Raw genomic sequence first — 22810 nt, forward strand, 5'->3', positions numbered from 1 at the left:
TAAGACCTTTGCAATGGCAATATGCATGCCAACTATTGAGAAGTTCACTAGGGAAGGATTTCACACCTAGTCTACACAAATGAGGTATCTCCTGATGCATCAACAGCTTTGGAAGACTATAAAGAAAGACATACCCACTACACAAAATGATGCCTGGAAGGAAAAAGACAAAGCAACACTATCACTCATTGGTCTGCACTTGGGTCCAAACATAATTCATCATATAGACTCCAAGGATCATGCCAAGGATGCATGGGATATAGGAGTGGAATTGGGACAAAACCCCAGAGCTATCTCTAAAGAGGCAGTAGAAACATCCTCGGATCTCATAGTAAAGAGGACACCTAAAGATGAAGTGCTCCTCCATCTCAACCTCCTGTATGTCACATAATGTGCATATGTGCCTCTCCTTGGGTAGCCCTTTGCTGTGTCACTCTCGATATGGAGTCTATGTGAAGAGACACAAAATTGGCCAATAGAGGTCCTTAGTGAGTGGGGTAAGCAAATCTGCATGTATCCTAGTGGGTCAATGAATCCCTCATCTATGATATGCAGGCATTGATCCTTGTAGAAAATGAGCTTCACTAGAAGCTCTCTCGATCTGAAATATGTGTAGCTATAAGAGATCTTCATGAATGACCTGGTTGACCGCACGTGACAGGAGGGGAGAAAATGGAGCGTCCATACTATATTGGAAGGGAGGGATTCTATCCATGTGGAGCCCCAGTCGCTCAAACCATCTCTCTATGCATGCATACTAGCATCTCTAGTCACCTCTTGTTGAAAGAGCCATAAAGGAGGAAAATGCTAGCCATGGTAGCCTGCTATACCTAGAAGTGTAATCCCCATACTCCCTGACTCGGTACAGATACGTGATGACCTAAAATGCAGCATCTAATGGTAATAGGGATGAGCCAAACTTAGCTTGAATGATCTGGTGAGGAACATATGGCTTACCGTGAATCATCCATGATAGCATGACATCCCCACTGGGTGGACCAAGGAGTAAGAAAGAAGCCCCTTGGTTCGTGGATCCTAAAATTGAGCGAAAGCACTGCCTCTCTAGTGTGGCCAATGAAGCATATTCTCTGCCCAAGCAGGCCTACATCATGGGTCTCATATGAAGATGGGTCCGAGAATACAACCCCAAGATACCTGTATGATGAAACTATCTCAACAAGCGACCCATCAAGCATGAACTGCTCCTGGTGCATGACGCTCAAGATGTGTTGAAGATCATAACCTTGGTTTTACCCAGGTTAATCTTCAAATCATGAGACTTACAAAAGGACTGAAGTGACTCAAGGTCTAGAGCTCCTCTACTGAGGAAGACAAGAGATCCAGATCATCTGCATACATCAATGTTTGGATCAACGTGCCAGCAAGAGAACATCCATCCCCCTATGTCTGCATCACTATCTCGAGCTCATCTATGTAGAGGCCAAACAGGGTAGGTGATAAAGGACACCCTTGTTTAACCCCATAGTGCTCATAATCTCGGGTGGAGTGGGTGGTGTGAGGAAAAGCATGAAGGGCAACCTCGTGTAGTGAGTTGGTGATCAGGGCAGCGCTATCCTCTGAAGTCAATATAAGCGAGAAGTATGTACAGATGGCCTGAGTAAATAGGTGAGTGGTCGCGGTCGAAGCGTATATCATGATAGGTGGAGTAAGAACTGAGTGGGGTGGAGGGTGCTATGCGACGGGGAGTAGAAATGCTAAAGTATAGGTAGGTATGATCAGCCCCTAGAGGAAGAGGTCCTACAATAAAATCAGTGATGTGAGATGTGAAGATAAGGGATCCCATGATGTAATCAACAACGCTAGAACCTCCCCCATGTGGAAAGCATGTGATAGGGACCCATACTACGATATTTCAATCTATGTTTGGTATTCCACAACCCTATAGGGATGACAAAATATGAACGGGGGAGAGGAGAAGAGTGGAGATGAGGAGAGAGGGCACAGCTAGAGAGCACACCACAAATGACTAACTGTACACTAGATTTAGTTGAAAAAATAGAATATATACAAACCCTTTTAGGGTTAGGGTTAGGGGATCTAACCCTTTCCTTTATAGCACTCTATAAGGTTAGTGCTATGCACATATGATCACGTGATGGTGCTATGCACACATGATCACATGATGTTACGCGTGAACTCTCAACACCTTCCCTCAAGATCAACATCAAGTAGGCCTTCCCTCAAGATGATGAGTCTGGGGAATCGAAGAAGGACTGAGCATTACATTCCATCACACCCCTTTAATGGGAATGTTCTTCTTCTGCATCAAACCAAGAGCTAGTCGGTGTTTCTCGAATAGCTCTTTACCGAGTGGTTTGGTAAAGATGTCTGCAACATTTTCTTTGCTATCACAATGCTGCAGTGTGATGTCACCAAGTAACACTCTTTCTCTGATGAAGTGCTCTCTGACATCAATGTGCTTTGTCCTGGAGTGATATACTGGATTTTTGGCCAATGCTTGAGCTGATTGATTATCACAGTATATTGTTGTTGGCTTTGACTCATCAAAGTAATCTGTTTCTGACAATAGTCTTCTGAGCCATATAGCCTCACATGCACCTGTAGTGAGTGCTCTATATTCTGCTTCAGTCGAAGGCAAAGAAACAGTTGGCTATTTGTTTGACAACCATGATATAGCACCTTGACCAAGGAAAAATGCATATCCCTGTGTCGATCTCCTGGTCTCATGATCTCCAGCATAGTCACTGTCACAGTATCCATGCAACCGTGGATGACTTCCTCTGTATTCTATCCCAAACTGTCTTGTACCTCTGATGTATCTCAAGACTCTTTTGGCTGCATTCCAGTGAGACTGTTTTGGATTTGCCATAAACTATGCTAGTGAGCTTACTGCATAACAAATATCTGGCCATGTGATTGTCAGATATATAAGAGATCCAATGAGTTGCCTGTAGTATCTGTCATTGACTGTAGGCTTTTCTGAATCTTTAGTAAGTTTCAAACTCTGCTCCATGGGAGTGGCTGCAATCTTGCAATCTGCCATATGAAACTTCTTCAGGAGGTTGTCAACATATTTGAGCTGACTCATGAATGTGCTATCTAAATCTCTCCAGAACTCAATTCCAAGACAATAGTGCATAAGTCCAAGATATTTCATGTCGAACTCTGTAGATAAGTCTTGTTTTAATTTTCTGATGAAGCTATCCTTGCTTCCTATCACAATCAGATCATCTACGTACAAAAGTGCAATATTAATATCTTCCCCTTGAACTTTGTAGTAGAGAGTATGATCTGCATTGGACTTCATGTATCCTAGATCAGCAAAATACTTGTCAATTCTGCTGTTATAACTTCTGGGTGCTTGTTTTAAGCCATAGAGACTTTTCTTGAGATGGCAAACCTTGTTCTCCTTTCCTGGTTCAACATAACCGGCTGGTTGTTGCATGTAGACTTCCTCGTCTAGATAACCATTGAGAAATGCATTCTTGACATCGAGCTGATACACATTCCATTTACTGAGTGTCGCTAGTGATATCAAGAACTGTATGGAATCCATCTTTGCTACTGGAGCATAAGTCTCATCATAATCTTGGCCATATTGTTGTGCAAATCCTTTTGCAACTAATCTGGCTTTGTATCTCTGAATACTGCCATCTGGATTGTACTTCACTTTGTATACCCATTTGTTGGCTATGGCCTTCTTTCCTGGTGGAAGGTCGCATAATTCCCAAGTGTTATTTTTATACAAAGCGTCCATTTCTTCATTCATAGCAGTTTGCCATTCTGGCTTATCTACTACGTCTTCGAAGTACACTGGCTCTTCTGTAGCCATGATGGTAGTCATAAGAGCATAGTTGGTGGTTTCCACCTGAATTGCTTTGCCTTTCTGAGCATATGTCAATCTGGTTGGTGGTCTGCTTTCCCTAGTAGACCGTCTGAGCTGCTGTGGTGCTGCTTGGGGTGTTGCTGGCAATTCTTGCTCTTCTTCATCAACCTGTTCTGTAGATGACTATGAAGTCGATGCTTCTATCTCCTGTGTAGGTGAGGTTTTCCATTCTGATTCCTCATCAAAGATTACATCTCTGGAGATAATGACTTTGCGGTTGATGGGATCATACAATTTGTATGCTTTGCTTTCTTCACTGTAGCCAACCATGATGCATTTGCATGACTTCGCATCCAATTTCCTGCGATGATCATCATGTATGTGGGCATATGCTATGCAACCAAATATGCGGAGATGCCCAATGCGTGGCTTGTGTCCAGTGAATGCTTCATAAGGAGTCATACCTTGTATTGGTTTGGTAGGAAGCCGATTAAGCAAGTAGTTAGCTATAGCTATTACTTCTGCCCAATACTGATTCGGAAGATGCTTTTCACTAAGCATTGCTCTAGCACTGTCTGCTAAAGTCCCATTCTTCCTTTCAGCTCTTGCATTCTGCTGAGGAGTATCTACACATGTGAATTGTCTTTGAATGCCGTGATTTTTGCAAAAGTTCATGAATACTGAAGACATGTATTCACCTCCTCTGTCTGATCTCATGACCTTGATCTTTTGGCCTGTTTGGTTTTCTACCATGGCTTTGAATTCTTGAAATCTGGCAAACACTTCCGATTTCTCTTTCAGAAAGTAGACCCAACAATATCTGCTATAGTCGTCGATGAAGGTCAAGTAATAAAGTGAACCATTGATGCTGCGGGTCTGGGCATAACCCCATACATCTGTATGAATCAAATCAAGAATACCTCGTGCACGAGAGGTACTTCTGACAAAGTTGGTTCGCTTTTGTTTGCCAAAGCAGCATGCTTCACAAACTTTTCCAAGAAACTGTAGCTTCGGAATCCCAATTGCCATATTCTGATTCCTTAGATCTAACAAGTACTTGAAGTTGACATGACCATATCTCTTGTGCCATTTTGCAGATAGTGGCATCTGTTGCATTTGAGCTGACATGGCATGCTTATCTGGTACTATAGCTAGCATCCTGTATAAGCATCCTTCCTTGACATCTTTTGCTACTAGCTGACCTCTTTTGGATTTGTCTCTGATAGTGCATTCATCACCGTCGAAGATGACTTTGTAGTTGTGTTCCGTCATTTGACCTACTGACAAAAGGTTCTTGCTGAGCTTCGGAACATAGAGCACATCTTTGACTAATCCTTTTGTACCAGTGAAATTGTTCATAGGGATAACACCTGTCCCTTGAACCGGATTCGGTGTATTGTCTGCTGTGTAGATGACATTCTTTTGACCTTCTAATGGCTTCATTTCTGTGAACCATTCCTGATGATTTGTCATATGAGATGATGCACCGCTGTCGATGTACCAAGGATCCTGTTCCACTTGGTCGACTTGATAGCTGAAATCCTCTTTGGGATTGAAATCAGTGTCTAGGTGCATTGTATCAGTCTGATGCAATTCCTCACTTGCAAGAAACATATTTCCATGTTCATTTGCAAAATGACTGTGACTAGAATGTCCACCACGATGATTTCCTCTTCCTCGGGAATTCCCTCGATTACTGCTGGATTGACCGCCTTGGTCATACTGCTTCTTGCGGCAATCTCTTTCATAGTGTCCAAACTTGTGACAGTATTTGCACTGGATGTTTGACACATTGGTGAATGCATTCCCTCGTCCTTGAAATCTTCCTCGGTTGGAATGATTTCCTCTTTGCTGATTCTGATGTTGCTGAGGATGATGCTGATGCTGATTTTGACTTTGATTTTGTTGATGATGACCACTTTTCTGATATGATCTACCTCTTTTTCTACCTTTGCCTCTGCTTCTGTCTGAAGCTATGAATGCTTGATCATTAGAATGACCTTTATGTGCTTGAATAGCCTGAGTCCTGAGTTCTTCACCAAGTAGAACTGACTGAAGTTCTTTCAGTGTTGGAATTTGCCGTTGGATGGCAATACTCTGGACTAGATTCTCATATCCTTCTCCTAGTCCATTCAGGATTACTTGAACCATTTTTGCGAGATTCATAGTCTCTCCTGCTGTTGCAAGTTGATTGTTGTAGTCTTTGATGTGGAGTACATAAGCATGACCAGTTTCACTGCTATTGCGGAAACTCTGGTTGATCTGGTTTCTCAGGGTGAGAATCCTGGATGTGTTCTTGGACTCGTAGAGAGCTGTGAACATATCCCATGCTTCTTTTGATGTCTTGACTGTGTTGAGCTGTCTTAGCATGACATCTTGCACATTCTGCTTGATCAGGTGATAGGCATACTTGTCTTTCTTATCCCATTCTGCTTGAGCTCGGGCAATGGCAGGATCTGCTAATGGTGCGGAAACTATTTGTGTAGATGTAGATCCTGATGTAGATTCCGTTGCTGGTGCTGTGACAACAGATGGAGTAGAGCTACTGGTGGCTGGATCGGCCAATGGTCTAGGTATAGATCCATCGACATACTCCCATTTGTCCTGAAGCACAAGAATGGTCTCCATTCGGTATTTCCATGTACCATAATTGGAGTTGTCTAACTTAGCAGATGCCTCCAGATTGAGGTTGCTAGTCGACATGGTGCAAACAATGTACTCAAAAAAGTGTCCTGAAAAACTCTGTATGAATCAACTGCAAATACACTGAAGATGCCAAGTGAAATCTCTGTATCGTCGGTGAAGATAGAACTGCAGTATATAAAATTTGATCTGTGTTACAAGGCTTGTGGCAATGATGCCGGGAATAGCCAAGAGGCTTTACAAGGCTAAAAATGATGTGCACAATGCCGTGAGATAGCCGAATAGGCTTTACAATGGTGGCATGTGTGTGTGAAATCAAGTGCTATCTGCCCACTGAATCAATCTGCAATGCCTCTGAACTCTGAAGCCTGCTCACTGAACTGATGAACGTAAGGTTTCAGGTAATGTAATGATGTGAAATCGGATGTGAGCGTATGGAGTAGGTACTAGTCGGGAATTTCGGGCATGGCTTAGATTGGCAACTTGGGGAAATTCAAAGCGTCCCCTCTATGGCGATCTAGTCTACTCTGATCTAGATCTAAACCAACCGTCGATCGATGAAAGAACAGCAAATAATTCCTTTTCTTTTGTTCTAAGTGCTAGGTCAGATGCGTCGATGTAGAGGCAAATCTGCGTGAAGGAAGTGGTTTTGTTGGCGAGGCTCAAATGTGAGTGTAACTTGCACCGAAATGTGCGCGTGATGTGACGAGCGCGTAGAGCACGAAAAAACGAGCGACTTTCCTTTTTGGAGCACCCTCAAATTCTTCCTGGATCAAGAGATACGACTTGATCTAGGTGGAGGGGCAAAAGGAGTGCAAATGGTGCTCAATGATGATGTGTCACTATGAGTCACATGCAGTGATGATGTGGCACTGTGCTTAGCAAGAGGTGTGCCAATGAAGCTCTGTGCTGAGGTGGCAGGAGTGTGCACATGCAGTGTGTGAACAGTGTGCCTGGCAAGGGACTGTGCCTGCAGGGGACAGTGCTGAGGTGGCACTGCTGATGTGGCAGAGGTGACGTGTCACTGATGATGTGGCAGGTGATGTGGCTGATGACATGTCACTAATGACGTGGTAGTCAGTGATGATGTGGCACTGGTGACGTGGCCAGATGATGTGGCTGTCGGTGCTGACGTGGTAGATGACGTGGCACTTGGAGATAAGGTTGCCATGTGGCAAAACTCTATCTACCACGTGTCAGAACGCGAGGCACCGAAATCTATCCAAGATTCTGACAGAATCTTGGAGATTCCGTCGTCTTCTCCGTTGGTTCGTTGCTAGGAGATGATGGAGCTGCCCGTCAGATGTCGAGAGCTTGAAGGCGTAGCTGTGGGCAGACGGAGTCTACGGGCAGTCGGAGCCATGAAGCGGGCTGAAACCATCAGGCCAAAACCGTTGTGAGGCATTGCTTGGAGGGCCGGTGTAGAGGCTCTGTTGGAGAGGCTTGCGTGCAGTTGGTCATCGTTATGCAAGGTAGTCGCTACAGGGCCTGGTTGACGGCTGATTGAGGTTGTTGGAGGAGCATTGCTACCATGAGCTATCACTCGTGATGGAGCTGAGCCAGTGGTTGGCTGTTGGCTGAACGAGGGATGATGCTTAGGCTAGGCGGTCGATGGAGAGCTAAGCGTTTAGAAGGCGATGGTCGGGCGCTGGAGATAGTCTGTCTCTTGGTTGTTAGGAAGTCTTGAGATAGTCCATCTCTCCCATGGATGCTGGAGCACCAAGGCTGCGTAGGAGCTTGTTGCTCAAATCGTTGCTGCACAGGTCGTTGCTATTGGAGATCTCGATGGAGGAGACTGCCCTGCGGAGTGTAGGAGCTCGCTTGTAGAGAGCTGTAGGCAAGAGAGCATGGATAATGGTCATCAGTAAAACGTTGAGGCTGGAGAGAGCTTTGAAGATGCCCAAAGAGTTTGAGCAACGTCAACGTTGCATGCGTTATGTGCTGGAAATGCCATCGAGGGCGTTGCTATGGAAGAGCCATATGGCGCTAGAGGTATGGCGCTAGAGGTTGTTGGCGGTTGAAGACGGTGGAGCAGACCGTGAAGGAGCACGTTGCTCGTTGGAGAGGCTTGGAGGTCTGTCAGGAGACACAACACTATAGCTTGGAAGTCCTTGCAAAGGCTTCCAGTTTCTGAGAAGAACTCGGCCATCCGTATGAGCTTTAGGAGGCCGTGAGCTGCCAAGCTAAGGTCATTGGAGCTTGAAGGTGTGCCTTGAAGGAGAACTAAGACCGTAGAAGCTTGCTGTTGAGGTTGCCTTGGAAGCTTGATCTCTCTGGCTGGAGTTCTTCCACAAGCTTGTTGTAGAACAGTTGGAGGACTCTCTTTTTCCTTCAACTTCTCTCTCTCAAACGAAGAATAGTGGACGGAAACTTTCTCTCTCAATCACAATGGAAGTCCTCACAAAGAACTCAAGCAATGAATGTAAAACTCTCTCTCGCTTTCAATCAAAGAACTCTCTATCTCACAATCTCTCTCGCACTCTCAAGAATTGCAATGCCTCAACGGAAGGCAAGGGAGCTCTGATACCATGACAAAATATGAAGAGGGGAGAGGAGAAGAGTGGAGATGAGGAGAGAGGGCACAGCTAGAGAGCACACCACAAATGACTAACTGTACACTAGATTTAGTTGAAAAAATAGAATATATACAAACCCTTTTAGGGTTAGGGTTAGGGGATCTAACCCTTTCCTTTATAGCACTCTATAAGGTTAGTGCTATGCACATATGATCACGTGATGGTGCTATGCACACATGATCACATGATGTTGAGCGTTTAGAGAGTTCTAACCTATTTTTGGGATCATATAAATTTGTCGATATGCTAGATATCTTAATACATGAACTCTCAACAAGGGACCCATACTACGATAATACAATTTATTTTTGGTATTCCTTACACTATACAATAATGCAAGGTTGCCTTTGATAAGGTCCTTGTTCCTTAGGTTGTTTGTCAAACCAACATTTTTGGCATAAATTTTCTACTTTCATGCCATATGCAGCCCTTAATCTGGTTTTGTCGAGTTGTTCAAGCTCATAAACCTTTTTGGTATGGGTTCTTAGGATTATCTTTCCATGATTGCAACCCATAGGCATCACTGCTTCTACCTAGAAGGCGAGGCTAAATGGGGTATAGTCAAGAAAAGATTATTCAAAGGAATTAGTTGCAATCAGGTACTATAAACTCCATAGAAATCACTACTTCTACCTCGAAGGCAAGGATAAATGTGGTGCAACTATTTGCAACCTTATATGCTATTATCTATATGATTTAGCCACAAGCACATCAATGAGCTTGTCCTCCCAATCATATTGGCTGGCCTCCACCTTGCATGTCCTTGTGTTATTTAAGGTTTTGTTCAAATTTTTGGCTTGGCCATGTGCTCTAGGGTAGTAGGGATCGGACTTTCTATGAAAGATCATTAAGAACTCACTCATAAGTATTTGTATTGTCTCATTGCAGGCCCTTGATTATTGATCTTGGTCTAGGACTTTATTAATGACGAAAAATAGATTCCCATCCTAGACCCATACTTGTCTCATCCATGTGATAACAACCTTAGATGGTCCCTACAAATGGAACTCTCTACATGGCATAAAAAACTGCATCCATTTATATTTCTCCCCCTCCCCCTCCCTCTCTCACCTTGATCTCCTTATCGAGATTACCCACCAACAACTTTTGGCATAGCATATTGCATAAAATGTTTGGTGTGCAACAATGCCTGTGAGATTTGATGCCAAATTCAAGTGTCCCTTGTGGGGGTTAAAGGCCAATGTACCTTAACCTGGGTTATGAATAATACTCAAACACATATATCTAAGAATGCCATAGAATATTAGGGTGTTCTGCACCCACCAAAACTTGTGTGGCTCTCTCTCTTCTGGCTCTCCTTCTCTCTTACCTTCTTCCATTTTGCTTCTGTTGTTGAGATCTCTCAACTGGTATCAGAGCACGGGTGTTCTAACTGAGCCTGGAGCTCGAAGTCTATTGTGCTACAGCTCTGTGGGAGGAAGGAGAAGCTCCATTAGATGACTTTACCTACATCCTGGTGTGTAGAGACCCAACAAAAACCTTTGGAAAGCTCTCTGAGTGGTTTTGGAGCAAAAAAAGACGTTTTCAAATGATTCCCCTGTTCCTTTCAATGACGATGACTGAGAGTCTAGAATGACCTGTAGAGGCAACCATTGCCTACTTTTGGTGTCCATTGCACTTTGGGAGTTCCAAAACACCTTTATTCTTGAATTTGGCATCATTTTGTTGGATTTCAGACTCACTATCTTTGCTTCAACGTTTTTTAGCTAGGGTGTTGGAACTTAAGTTTGAAGCAACCATTCATAGATCTATCAATTTTGGTGGACTCAGGAGGTCCTAAAACTTCTGTGTTGCTCATAATTTACACTTCGGTAGTGTTTACAAACAGGTTTGTTTGCAAAAACGCTTTTTGGTTCGTGTGTTGGGCCCGGTGATTGGGACCACGGTTTCCAAAACTATCCATTCCATTGCATTCCAAGCCCCAAAAACCCCTACCTGTCAACTCTTGCATGATTTCGTGGAGATTTGGAGAAGTTCTGTCTCTCTGAGATGGACGATCGAACAAACCCCTTACAAAGAGATGGCCACACCCTTATATACAATTTTGGCCGATGCCCTTGCCTTTATTCTCTTAGCCACTTGCACTTCTGCATGGATTTCCTCAGCCATCCTTATCTTGACATCCCCACCAACTGTCATCATGGTCTTGATTGTCAAGTCCTACGATACTTGCCAATCCATCCTCATTTGGAGATCCTCGTCCTTTTTGTCTCATGGCTTTGTCTTTTGGTGCTTTTCCCTTTTCCTTTGCCTTTGTCTTTGGTTTAAGCCTTTCATCTTTCACCTTTGCTTTCAGCTTTATGCTCATCCTCTATTGTCTATTGGTTTGGGTCTAGAGCTTATCGTCTTCTAGCTAGACCTTCTCTCTCCATCCTTCATCTTTTGCCCCTGTCTTCTATCTTTGTTCTTGATGTTAATACTACTTTTCTTCGATGTTGATATTTATTCCCCTCTCTAAGTTCATCCATGTTAACCTTGGTGCTCCCATGGCTGTGTTGTTGAAGTCGTCATTTATTTATCTTCATTGTTGTCAGCCTTCTTTTGGTCTCATGTATTTGATGGAAATGTCTATTGATTGCTTTATTGGTTCATGGTTTTTCCTTGTACTTTGGTTAGTCTTCAATCCATCTTTGGCTTTGATGATCGGGTCTTCAGCTTTGGTGTTAACCTTCATTGTTGGTTCAGCTCCCTTTGGCTGGCCTTCATGTACCGCTTTGATCATCATCCTTCATCCTGTGGTCTTTGATCCCGTGATTGCAATCCTCTAAATCTAGTTCATGCCAACTGCCTTGGCTTCTTTTCTTGTTGTGGTTGCATCCCTTGAAGCTCATTGCTACTAGCCTTCTTTTGGTCTTGCACAGTTCATCAATCCTTCATGCTTGCTCCACCTCTTATTTTCTTCGTATGGTGATGTTGCACCCATCACAGCTTTCTTGATGTCATCTTCTTCTGGTTTCACACCATCAATAGCCCCTTTGTGCTTGCTCGGTCCCATCCTTTTTCAGGTTTGTGAGCTTTTGCCATTCACGTTTCACTTCATCCATTTTGACCTTTTATATTTGTCTCTTGATTTTGACCTTGGACTTTCGTTTGTAGCATATCTTGTTCATTAGGGGTTCTTCATTTCCTCCCTTTGTTATCAAAATTCAAACCCAAAGTTACAATACACATAGAGAAAGTTTAGGTCTTCTTGTCATATGCTTTGGTTCATTGCTCTTGCAACCTATATGCCTCTAAAGAAATTCATGTAGAAAAAGCACCAGATTCTAGGACTTGGCAGCCAAGGGAGCACCGGGTGCGGGGGTCCCAATCCCTACCCCATAGCCATGCATGCCTCCCTCATATCCAACAAAAGGATCCAGTTGGTATATGGAGGAGGAGTTCCACCTTTCATTATATTTAGGATCCATCATATCACACTATTGCTTATGGGATAAGTTCCTCAATTTGCCACATGTCATCTACATGAGCCAAGGGCCTTTTAACCCTTTTTTATTGCATTAGTCAATAGGGTACAAGGAGGCTAGGACCACACACAAGAACCCCATATTATAACACCCCCAAATGGTCCAAACACCATGGGGTGAGACCTAGCCAACTAAACACCACTAATCACCCACACAGGGCAAGATCAAGCAATTAGATTCTGACTACCCACACAAGGCAAGGTCTATTAGTCAACAATCATGACCACCCTCACAACAATTAAATACATGGATAGATCACAAGACACATTGATGAAGGCCATCAATTCCTACACCAACCACCACTTTTTCACTCTATTTCTTTGATTATGTACACTCAGTATGATTCCACATAGTCTTGATTCTGTAGCTATCGCCTGTCAGAAGCGACATATGTCACTGCAATTCATAGTGCACGTGGGGATGTCACTCCCCATGCATGCACTATTACATAGTCCACGAGGCCGCCAACAGAGTACATAGTACACAGTGTGCGCCAAAGATGCCATGTGGTCTAATCACCAAGTCCACAAGGGTTTCTTGCTCTGATACCATGTAGAAAAAGCAATAGGTTTTGTGACTTGGTAGCCAAAGGAGCATCGAGGGCAGGGGTCTCAATCCCCACCCCATAGCCATGCATGCCTCCCCCATATCTAACAAAAAAGTTTGGCTTGGATATGGAGGAGGGGTACCATCCTTCATTATATTCAAGATCTATCATATCACACTGTTGCCTATGGGATAGTTTCTCAATCTGCCACATGTCATCCATGTGAGCCAAGGACCTTTTTACCCTTTTTAATTGCATTAGTCACTAGGCCACAAGGGGATTAGGACCACACAAAAGGACTCCGACTCCCAAGAGACACATGCACACATGCACATCATATGCACACATGTGCACACAGACACATGAATTTTTATAAATTTTTTCCATAATAAGAATGTAAAGCATTGTATGCAAATTTTGCCTAATGAATCTATAGTTCTCGTAGGAGAGCCAATTGATCTCATTTTAACCAACTCAAATATGGGTTCCCAAATGCTTACTATAAAAAGGGTTGCATCCACTTTGTCTCAAACTATGCAGTTGACAATTGATTTGGATGGTGCAACCCCCTTGATTTCTACTAGTAATGTCCCGACTCCCAAGAAACTAGCAAGCTTAGTATTATTTCATAATTTTTTCATGCTTGACATAACCTACTTTCTTCTTTTTTGTGCTTAACTGCTGCTAGGTGTGGTTTATAAATTATGTAACTTGGACCATGGAATGTATATATTTTTCAAAAAAAGCATTATATACATGCATCTTCATGTGCTCTACGTGCTATCAATTATAATGGGTTGTTTATTGTGTCGTGAAATGTCATGGACTCCTTGTTGTAAAAACTTGAATTTGTACGATTGGATATATTCTAGTCTTACAAAGGTATACTTGTCATTGCAAACAAAGCCATAGCTTGAAAGATCAATAGAGAAAATTATCTCACTACCTCTTTGATAATCCTAAAGCCCATAAGAAACTACCATGGATTGTTTATGAGCTATTTCTCTTCACATCATTCAATTCTGCAACTAAATGTTAGTGTTGCTCAACTATAGCCATTAAAACAGTCAATGTGAGGAATCTGGGCTATCTAGGCTATTAGGATATGGAGAATTTGAGATATATACATCCGAGTTGATTTGGTCTAATCTGGCTTGATCCAAGATAATCAAATCAAATACCGATTGATTCATGATAATTTGGTTTATTTGGTATAATTTGAATGGTATGATTGGGTATATTTATATTCGGGATGATTTTGATCCGATTTGATCCTAGTTATATGAAATAGGTTGCTAATATCTGGGTTGATGAACATGGTATGATTTGGGTTAATCCAAGCTATATGATCTAGGGTTTGATTTAAGTTAGCCTAAATTGATGTGATCAAATCTAGATACTAGAATCCAAAGCTGTATACAACTGCTAAAGTCTAGGTTGATTTGTCTTGATCTAACAAATATGATTAGGGATGTATATATTCAGGGTTATCTAGGTGGAAGGATCCAAGTTGTATAATCCAGATGATGGACACCTTGCTATTTGTCCTAGGATATTAATAATTTATGCATGTGGTATGACTAATTATTTTTTAAGCCACAAGATAGGTGGTGTGTCTGTGTTGGCTCATCGCATGCACGTGTGTGTGTGTGTTTCTCTTGATATCAATTATGTGCAGCTAGGACCCATGATACCTGCTTTTCCATCATGGACTAACTTATTGTTATTTATGTTGGATGGTGCTAGGTCAAGTTGTTACTTTGGAGTAAAGTTGGAGTTGCAACATATTTTTGTTCTTTCTGAGTTGTTCTTTATGGAATTTTTTATTGAATTTCTTTTTTTTTAATATTAAAAAAAAAGAGAAACCCTCTCACATTATAGAATTACTTGTTCAAAGCATCTAGATAGCAACAACTTATCATGACAAGACTACACAAGTGCATGTGGGCACTGCCTCCTAGTATAGTGGTAACGCAAGTGCTTTTGGATGAGTGGTAGAGCAAGTGCTTTTGGATGCAGAAGAGAGAGCAAATGGTTTTTAAAAGGGTGTTATTAAAAGACAATTTCTATAGGATAATCTCCATAAATGGAAATTTGAAACATGCAACTTAACTAAATTACACGTGGAAATCCACAGAAAAAATTCAATTCTCTAGAATAGCACTCCCTCTAAGGAGGTAGTGCTAATATAAGTATAGGAACCTATTGGACATATATTTCAGCCTTTTGCACTTGGATATCCTCCTCGGCCTTCCTAAAACTCTAGCACCTAGTTTCTAGGAGTCATTTTCTAGGCCTTGAGCATGCACGCGCACACACACACTCAGACACACAATAAATTTGATTAGTAAATGTATCTCACACACACACACACTTATTTCTTTAAACACACAATAAATTTGATTTTAGTAAATGTATCTCACACACAAAGACACTTATTTCTTTACACACACACACACACACACACACAAAACAACCTTTAGCGGATGGTTCATGACACTTGTTTGAACGATAATCCCTTTGGCTCTACAAGCCTTTCTCCTTGTCATCAAGAGGTGAATCTCATTATGCATTCTCACCTCCATCAAGTTGGGCTTTTATTTACGATAAATATTAATCATATGTGTATTGAATAAAGAACTAATTAGATTAGACCACACATGGCAACTAATTAGATCAGATCATATATGGTAAAAATGCATAAAAGTCTTTGGTAAAGTGAAACTCAATAAATAAAACATAGAAAATATACAAAAGATGAGGATGTAAAGGTGGCAAGCGCTACTTGGGTATTGAGTAGCCATGATGGCGGAGAAGGGCCACACATTGGCAATCCATGCTTGAAATCTAAGAAGATTCAAGCTTTAGGAATGGAGAAGAGTCACAAGAATGCCCCATCGTGGTCAACGTTGCCCATGGGTCATGGAGGGGCTGCCCATGGCCTAGATGCATTCGATGTACCATGGGTTGGCATGGGTGTCCAAAGTCTATAAATACCCTTAGAAAAGAGAGTTGGAATCCATTTTTTGTAAGTGGTCAAGATTGCCCACAGATCAGGGACCGGCAAGATTGCTCGCCCACACCCAGCCCATGACCCAGATGCATTTGATGCACCCTAGACAGGCATGGGTGCCTAAAGTTTGTAAACATAGAGACACATATGGAGGGTGCTCCATTTTGTGTAAGTGGGCAAGACTACCCATGGATCATGGATGGGCAAGGTTGCACTATGCACCTAGACTCATCTCCACAAGGGATGTTATTTACACTAGTAAAAAACCCACCATGTCCTCCAAGGACTGAACAATAAAACACTATCCTGTAAAGCCTTGAGTTTACCAAAATCCTGAGGTATCACCTGCTTCCACCCACCACCTTGCACCAATGCCAAAACATATGAAGAGCATCTTCCACTGCTTTTCCACATAAAGAGCATGTTCCTCCTCTCGGTTTTGCAATACAAGTCGGCTTGTTTTTTGGAAATTATTTATTAAAAAAACACAAGGTGAATTACATTCAAAAAGCTTGTCCTTCTCGAATGTCAAGGTATGTGTAAATAAGAGAGTGGTTAGACCAATAAATGAATTTTGTTCCGGATTTTGTGTTTTCATTTGCTTTGTTTGTCCAAATGTAGTCAATAGTTGATCCTTGAATAGTTGTAGGTTGATGGATCAATTGTTGGAATTTTCTTTGCGTTAGAAATGTACAAAGTTGTGGTGAGATTGTGCTTGCATTATTATAGTTAATATTGAAATCTCCTATTATAGTTATTGGAATTTGCTGCTCTATTTTGTGTAGAAGAATTTTCAAGAGAGATATTAGTGTTGAATGTGGTGATGAAGGTTGCTTATATACATTGATGATGGCGAAGCGAAAAAGGATGGTCATTGCATATATTGTTAGCATGTTATTGCACTTTTTATTGTTGATATATTCTACCTTTTCCAAGGTCAAGTATTTTTTGAAACAAGTTGCCATCCCAACACCATTATTGTTTTGCAAGCATGTGAATTCGGGCAACATTATTTTTTCATTTTCTTTGCAATGCAATTCTTGCAAATAGAGAATTGTTGCATCATGTAGGAGGCTTTTGTCATGAATTATGTCTTTGTAGTGGGAAGCAAAAGCTCTTGTGTTAAGAGATTGCAATGTCTTTATTGTGCTTGCTAAATGGGAGAAGTTTATTTGCAGGGGAATCCATTTTCTTTGAGATCGTAGTCGTTGAATTTCTTCTAGAACGTTCTTGTCTACTTTTATGTGTTTTGGTTGGATTTGGTTGATAAGGTAAAGATTTTTTGGATTGCGTATGTGAGAAAGTGTTGTGTATATAAGACCATGTGCTTTAATGAAGGATGGGTCAAATGCAAGGCAATCCATTGATAAGCCTTGCAAACGATGAATAGTTCTAGCAGCAGCTGGTTGCAATGGAAATTGATGTCTAGAGATAGAGTTCAAGTAGTTCTTCCCTATTTGGAATTCTCTTGTTATTGGTTGTATGGGAGTCCAAGTGGGTGGAATATTAGTTTGGTAGAGGTATGAGTTATTGTAGCGTGTTCTTCTTCCAATGTTTTTGTTGTTAAACAAAACCCAAACAACTTGGTGATCACTTGTTTTTCTTGAATGTTGGAATATACCATCAGCACCATTGACCAATCCATCTGAAATATCCAAGTTTCCCAAACATATTTCAATTATCACTCCTGGCTTAAGGTGTAGTGTTTAGTCCTGCAGTGTTTTTTGGGCATGTTGGAATTGTTATTGTTTTGCTACATGTTATCTTTTGTCAATTGCTTTTAAGATGTGTGGATTGCCTTTTAACAATGAGAAAACCTCCTCATTGTGAGCATCCTTTGACATGTTGGTATAGAAAAGGTGAGGCACATTTTTTTTCCCCTTTGGCTGATGATGATCTTGCTTGTTAAGGTATATTAAGATGTCTTCAAGAGTGTGTTCTGCAGTTCTTATTCAATTGAGTAGTTCTATATATTGGATATTTTGTTGAGGCATTGGAGTGGATAGTTCATATAGCAGAACGTTGTCCTTCCAGAATGATGAAATTATTGAAGAATTTGATGATTTGTCCATGAATATCCATGAATCTTTTGTAGGACTTGCTTGGCACAAATCTCCGCATAGAATAACATCGATTCCACCTAATAGTTCTAGGTGATTGTGTTTGATTTCATGGAGGCACATGTCCGCTGCAATTAGTGTGCTATGACCAATGAGCGATACCTCGTCAAAAACAATAACTTTAAGGTCTTTGTATAGTTGCGACAACTCTTGCAATTTTTTTGCTGAAAGACTTGTGTAATGAGAATCCATTAGTGTGGTAAATGAAGGTGTATTGTGATGCCACCAATGTTGAAAGATGCTTTCCCAGTGTATGCTAGTAGTAGTATTTTTGGGAGTTCTAAGCATGTACCTTGATTGTGAGAATAGTGTCTTAGTAGAGCTTGTACTATGAGTAGTAGAATAAATGTTTTCCATGTTCCTGCATTTCCTGTCAAGAAGACACGATGTGGTCTTTTGGGTTGGCATCTTTTTTTTAGGTGATGTCTTCGAGAATCAAATGTTGTTGATAATTTAGCTTTCTCAATGTTGAGTAGTATTCATGATTAGTTATCATCTTGTATGTAAGGAAGTACTTGTGTCATTATTCTGTTTGTCTTGGATGAGTATGCATGTTAACACCAACATCATATTTGTCGATCATCTTGAATGATGACATAGTAGATGAGGATGATGTTTTAGAGGTATTGCTTGTTGACAATGTGGGAAACTTTGGGATGAGTTTGCCAAATTTGTTTTTGTTACAATCAATGGTTTGTTTGTTGTCATAATACATGTCATGCCATGTTGTAGTGATTTCGTCAAGTTGAGGTTCGTTGTTATTGTACGGCAAGTAGACTACATAGAGTTCTTGATAGTAATTCTCTGGATCAGTCAACCCGCTGTAGTTGTTGTAGCGAATGATTTTGTTTTTTTGCTTCTTTGTGTCTTAGATGGTAAAATTGTGCACTCACTTGCGAATGTTGCCAAGCAAATGTTGTAGAGATTGCTTGAACGCTTGCCATAATGTCATCGAAGAAGATGTCTGTACTTTCAGGGTGAAGTAGTTGTAATTGCTCTCTTTGTTTCAGCATATACGTTTGCTTGTGGTGGATTAGTGTTGATATATTGGAATTGTCTTGTCGATGACGTCAGTGGCAATGACAAAGCCAAGTACATAGCTTGTTGGGAGCTATGTTGGGCACTTATATGTTGTGTGTTTAATATTGCATTACCCACTCTATGAATTTGTTCATTTGGTGGAGCATTTGTAAATATGCTAGAGCAAATTTCATTGCTTCTGTTGTTCCCATATCTATTTTGGTTATGTATGATGTGCAATATGCTGCTACTCCATGGGGGTTTAAAATGAATTGAACATTTGTGTTGGCTCCCCATAGCTTGGAAAAAGTTGGATTGAATTTTTTTGTGTAAATATCTTTTGGGTGCCTCTTCAAAAATAATAATGTTTTGTCATCCAACAAAGAAGATATATGTTTTTCAATTATTTTGTTTGGGATTTTGTGATCGAAATCTTCTTGTAGTGGTACCAAGATTTTAGTATTTTCCATTGGTAAACGTGGAAATCCAAATTGAGTTTTTTGAGAGCATCCATTAGCGGCTCCCAAAGTTTTTCAGCTGTTGAAAGAGTGATGAAGAAACATGGGGGCCCAAGTTGTCGTAACATTGCAAATATGTTTTTCTTCAGATGGTACTTGTAGTCAATGGAAGTTCTTAAGTGGGTGAAATCTCGAAATCCTATGTTTGATTGTAGAACTTTTTCTATGTTTGTATCCAAGAGTGCATCCTTTACTTGACAAAGTTTTGCCTTTTGTTTGTGCTTTACGCCTTTGTTCCCAAGAAGATGAGAACACCTAACGTACTAAGATTTTCATTGTCTTAAAAAAGAGGTTGTTTATTGATAGTGTGAAATGATGATCAACATTCGTTAGTTCCCAACAAACTATTTCTTGGTATGATGTACAATGGGGGATGTATTCTCTTGGGTTGCCAAAGAAAAGTTTTGGATATGCTAGTTCCTCAGAGAATTTGTCTTTGAAAATGCTAACCGGAGAAAATCCTTCAGATGGAGCCACAAAAATTGTTTGACTTTCAAAATCAACTACTTGCTAGCTTGCATATATTCATGCACCAAAGTATTTGTTGCAAGTTCATCTTCTTGAGTTACATTGTACTTCTCTCCATCATTTTGTAAATTTTGTTCTTCTTCTTGAATGTTCTTTATGTGGTTCTCCCAAAGAGGATTCACCTTGAGAGATCTCAACAACGGAAGCAGAATGGAAGAAGGTGAGAGAGAGAGAGAGAGAGAGAGAGAGAGAGAGAGAGAGAGAGAGAGCCAAAAGAGAGATCCACACAAGTTTTGCGGGTGCAGCACACCCTAATCTTCTATGTTATCCATATATATATGTGTTTGAGTATTGTACATAACTGTGGTTAAGGTACAATGGCCTTTAACTCCCACAACCTCCCACTTAAAGGCCAATGTGCCTTTAAGGGAGAACAACCAATGGACATACTATCCAATGCCCATCAATACACGACAATATTCAAATCGATGACTAGGTAGACTCTTCGTCAGCATATTTGTAGGGTTATCACCTATATGAACCTTGACAAGCTCTATGCACTTTTCCTCAAGTACCTCCATGATGAAATGGTACTTGACCTCAATGTGTTTGGTCTTTTCATGAAAGACCAGATTCTGTGATAGCTGAATAGCACTCATGGAATCAATATGTAATGTCGGTACACCTGTATGAATCCCCAAATCTCCCACTAGATGATCAAGCCATATAGTCTCCTTGTAACCCTCTTTGGTTGCAACATACTTGGCCTCTGTGGTAGACAAAGCAATGCACTTTTGTGCATGAGACATCCACGACACTGCACCACCTGCTAAAAAAAAAAACAGATGAACACATAACTAGAATTGGATCTCATGATATCCACATGCCCTGCATAGTCTGAATCTGTGTACCCAAGTACACACATATCTCCTCTACCAAAGTAGATGCACATCCCCTTGGTACCCTTCATGTACCTCATGATGCACTTAATTGCCTCCCAATGCCTCTTTCCTGGATTAGCCATAGGCCGGCTGACAACTCCCACTGCAAATGCAATGTCCGGTCTAGTAGCTATCATAGCATACATAAGACTCCCAACCGCTGATGCATAAGAAACCTTGGCCATCATGGCCCTCTCCTCATCTGATTTGGGACTATAGGCCTGGCCCCACCTCCATATTGAAATGCTGCAACACTTTTGTAAAATACTCCTTCTGTGAAAGCCAAAGGATTTTCCTACTTTGGTCACACGTGATACGCATACTAAGAATATGACCTGCAAGTCCCAAATCCTTCATGTCAAAGGCCTCATGAAACTTGGCCTTCAATGCATCTAGCTCATAATTGTTAATGCTAGCCAATAGCATATCATCCACATAAAGTGCTAGGAGTATCAGGCTATTATCCTTAGCCCTTTTAGTGTAGAGGCAGTGATCAATCTCACTTCTTCTGAAACCTTGGGATCGAATGAAAGCATCAAACTTCTGATATCATTCTCTAGGAGCTTGCTTAAGGCCATAGAGACTCTTTTTCAGCTTGCAAACCAAATGCTCTTTGCCCTTTTCTTCAAAGCCTTCTTGCTGTACCATGTAAATTTCCTCATGCAAATCCCCATGTAAGAAAGTTGTCTTGACATCCATCTACATAAGCTCCATATCCTCTACTACCACAAGTCCAAGTACACATCTAAGTGTGGTCATCTTCACAACGAATGCCGTCACTGTTTCTTACGTTAACAGGTGGACAGCAAGAAAGAAGCAATCTTCATCTCGGTTTAATTAAAATCTACGTAAACAGGAATGTTCGCTGAAAGTGAAGAGACGTATAAAGAGAGGCGTCTATAACTTTGTGTTCAGAGAACTGTGTGTGAGAGGAAGAAGAAAAACAAAACAAGGGAGACAACAAGATAGCAAAGGACGTAGTGTGACACGAAGAGCAACATAGAGCCAGAGAGTTGTCCGGTTTCGTAAACTATCAAAGAGTTGAACCGAGCTTCAACGACCTTGGTAAGTCCATATCCTTGCCAAATCACCTCGGTCTAGGCTTCTACCCCCCCTGCTTGTAAAACAAGAAAAGCAGAGGACAAAGGAAAGACAAAAGAGCGTTTGCAACTTCGACAAAGCAAGAGTCAAGACTGGTGGTGAATAAAACGACGATAGAAAGAGAGACGAAAGGCTCGGGACTGCTGTGCATGCGACCTTCATGCATCGATGAAGAAAAATGATACAACTTACCTGGAAAGCAAACATAAGTCTATCAAAGCAGCTACACTATTGCGAAGCCAGATGGAAATCCAACTCCCTCTGTTTTCTTGTAGTCGTACTATCACAAAGTCACAAACGGAAAGCTTTGTCTACCAAATAAAAGCATGCATGTACCTTCCATTGCATCAGTCACCTTTCCAATGTTTTTGATTTGTTAACCACCAAAACGTTTCACAAATATTGGAGTCAAAAGAGAGTCGACCACCTAGGGACATACTTTAGCAAGCCCTGTGAGAAAACAGAAGTAGTGTAAGTATGAAGACGAATGAACGAAAGATGATTACAAATCAATTAAAGAAGGCCAAAGTTCATCTACAAACCTTTGATGAACGCACCGCTGTTCGT

This window comes from Dipteris shenzhenensis, chromosome 14 (genome assembly GCF_047967505.1).
Source record: "Dipteris shenzhenensis isolate YYH24624 ecotype China chromosome 14, Dip_SZ_1.0, whole genome shotgun sequence".
In the NCBI taxonomy this organism is placed as follows: Eukaryota; Viridiplantae; Streptophyta; class Polypodiopsida; order Gleicheniales; family Dipteridaceae; genus Dipteris; species Dipteris shenzhenensis.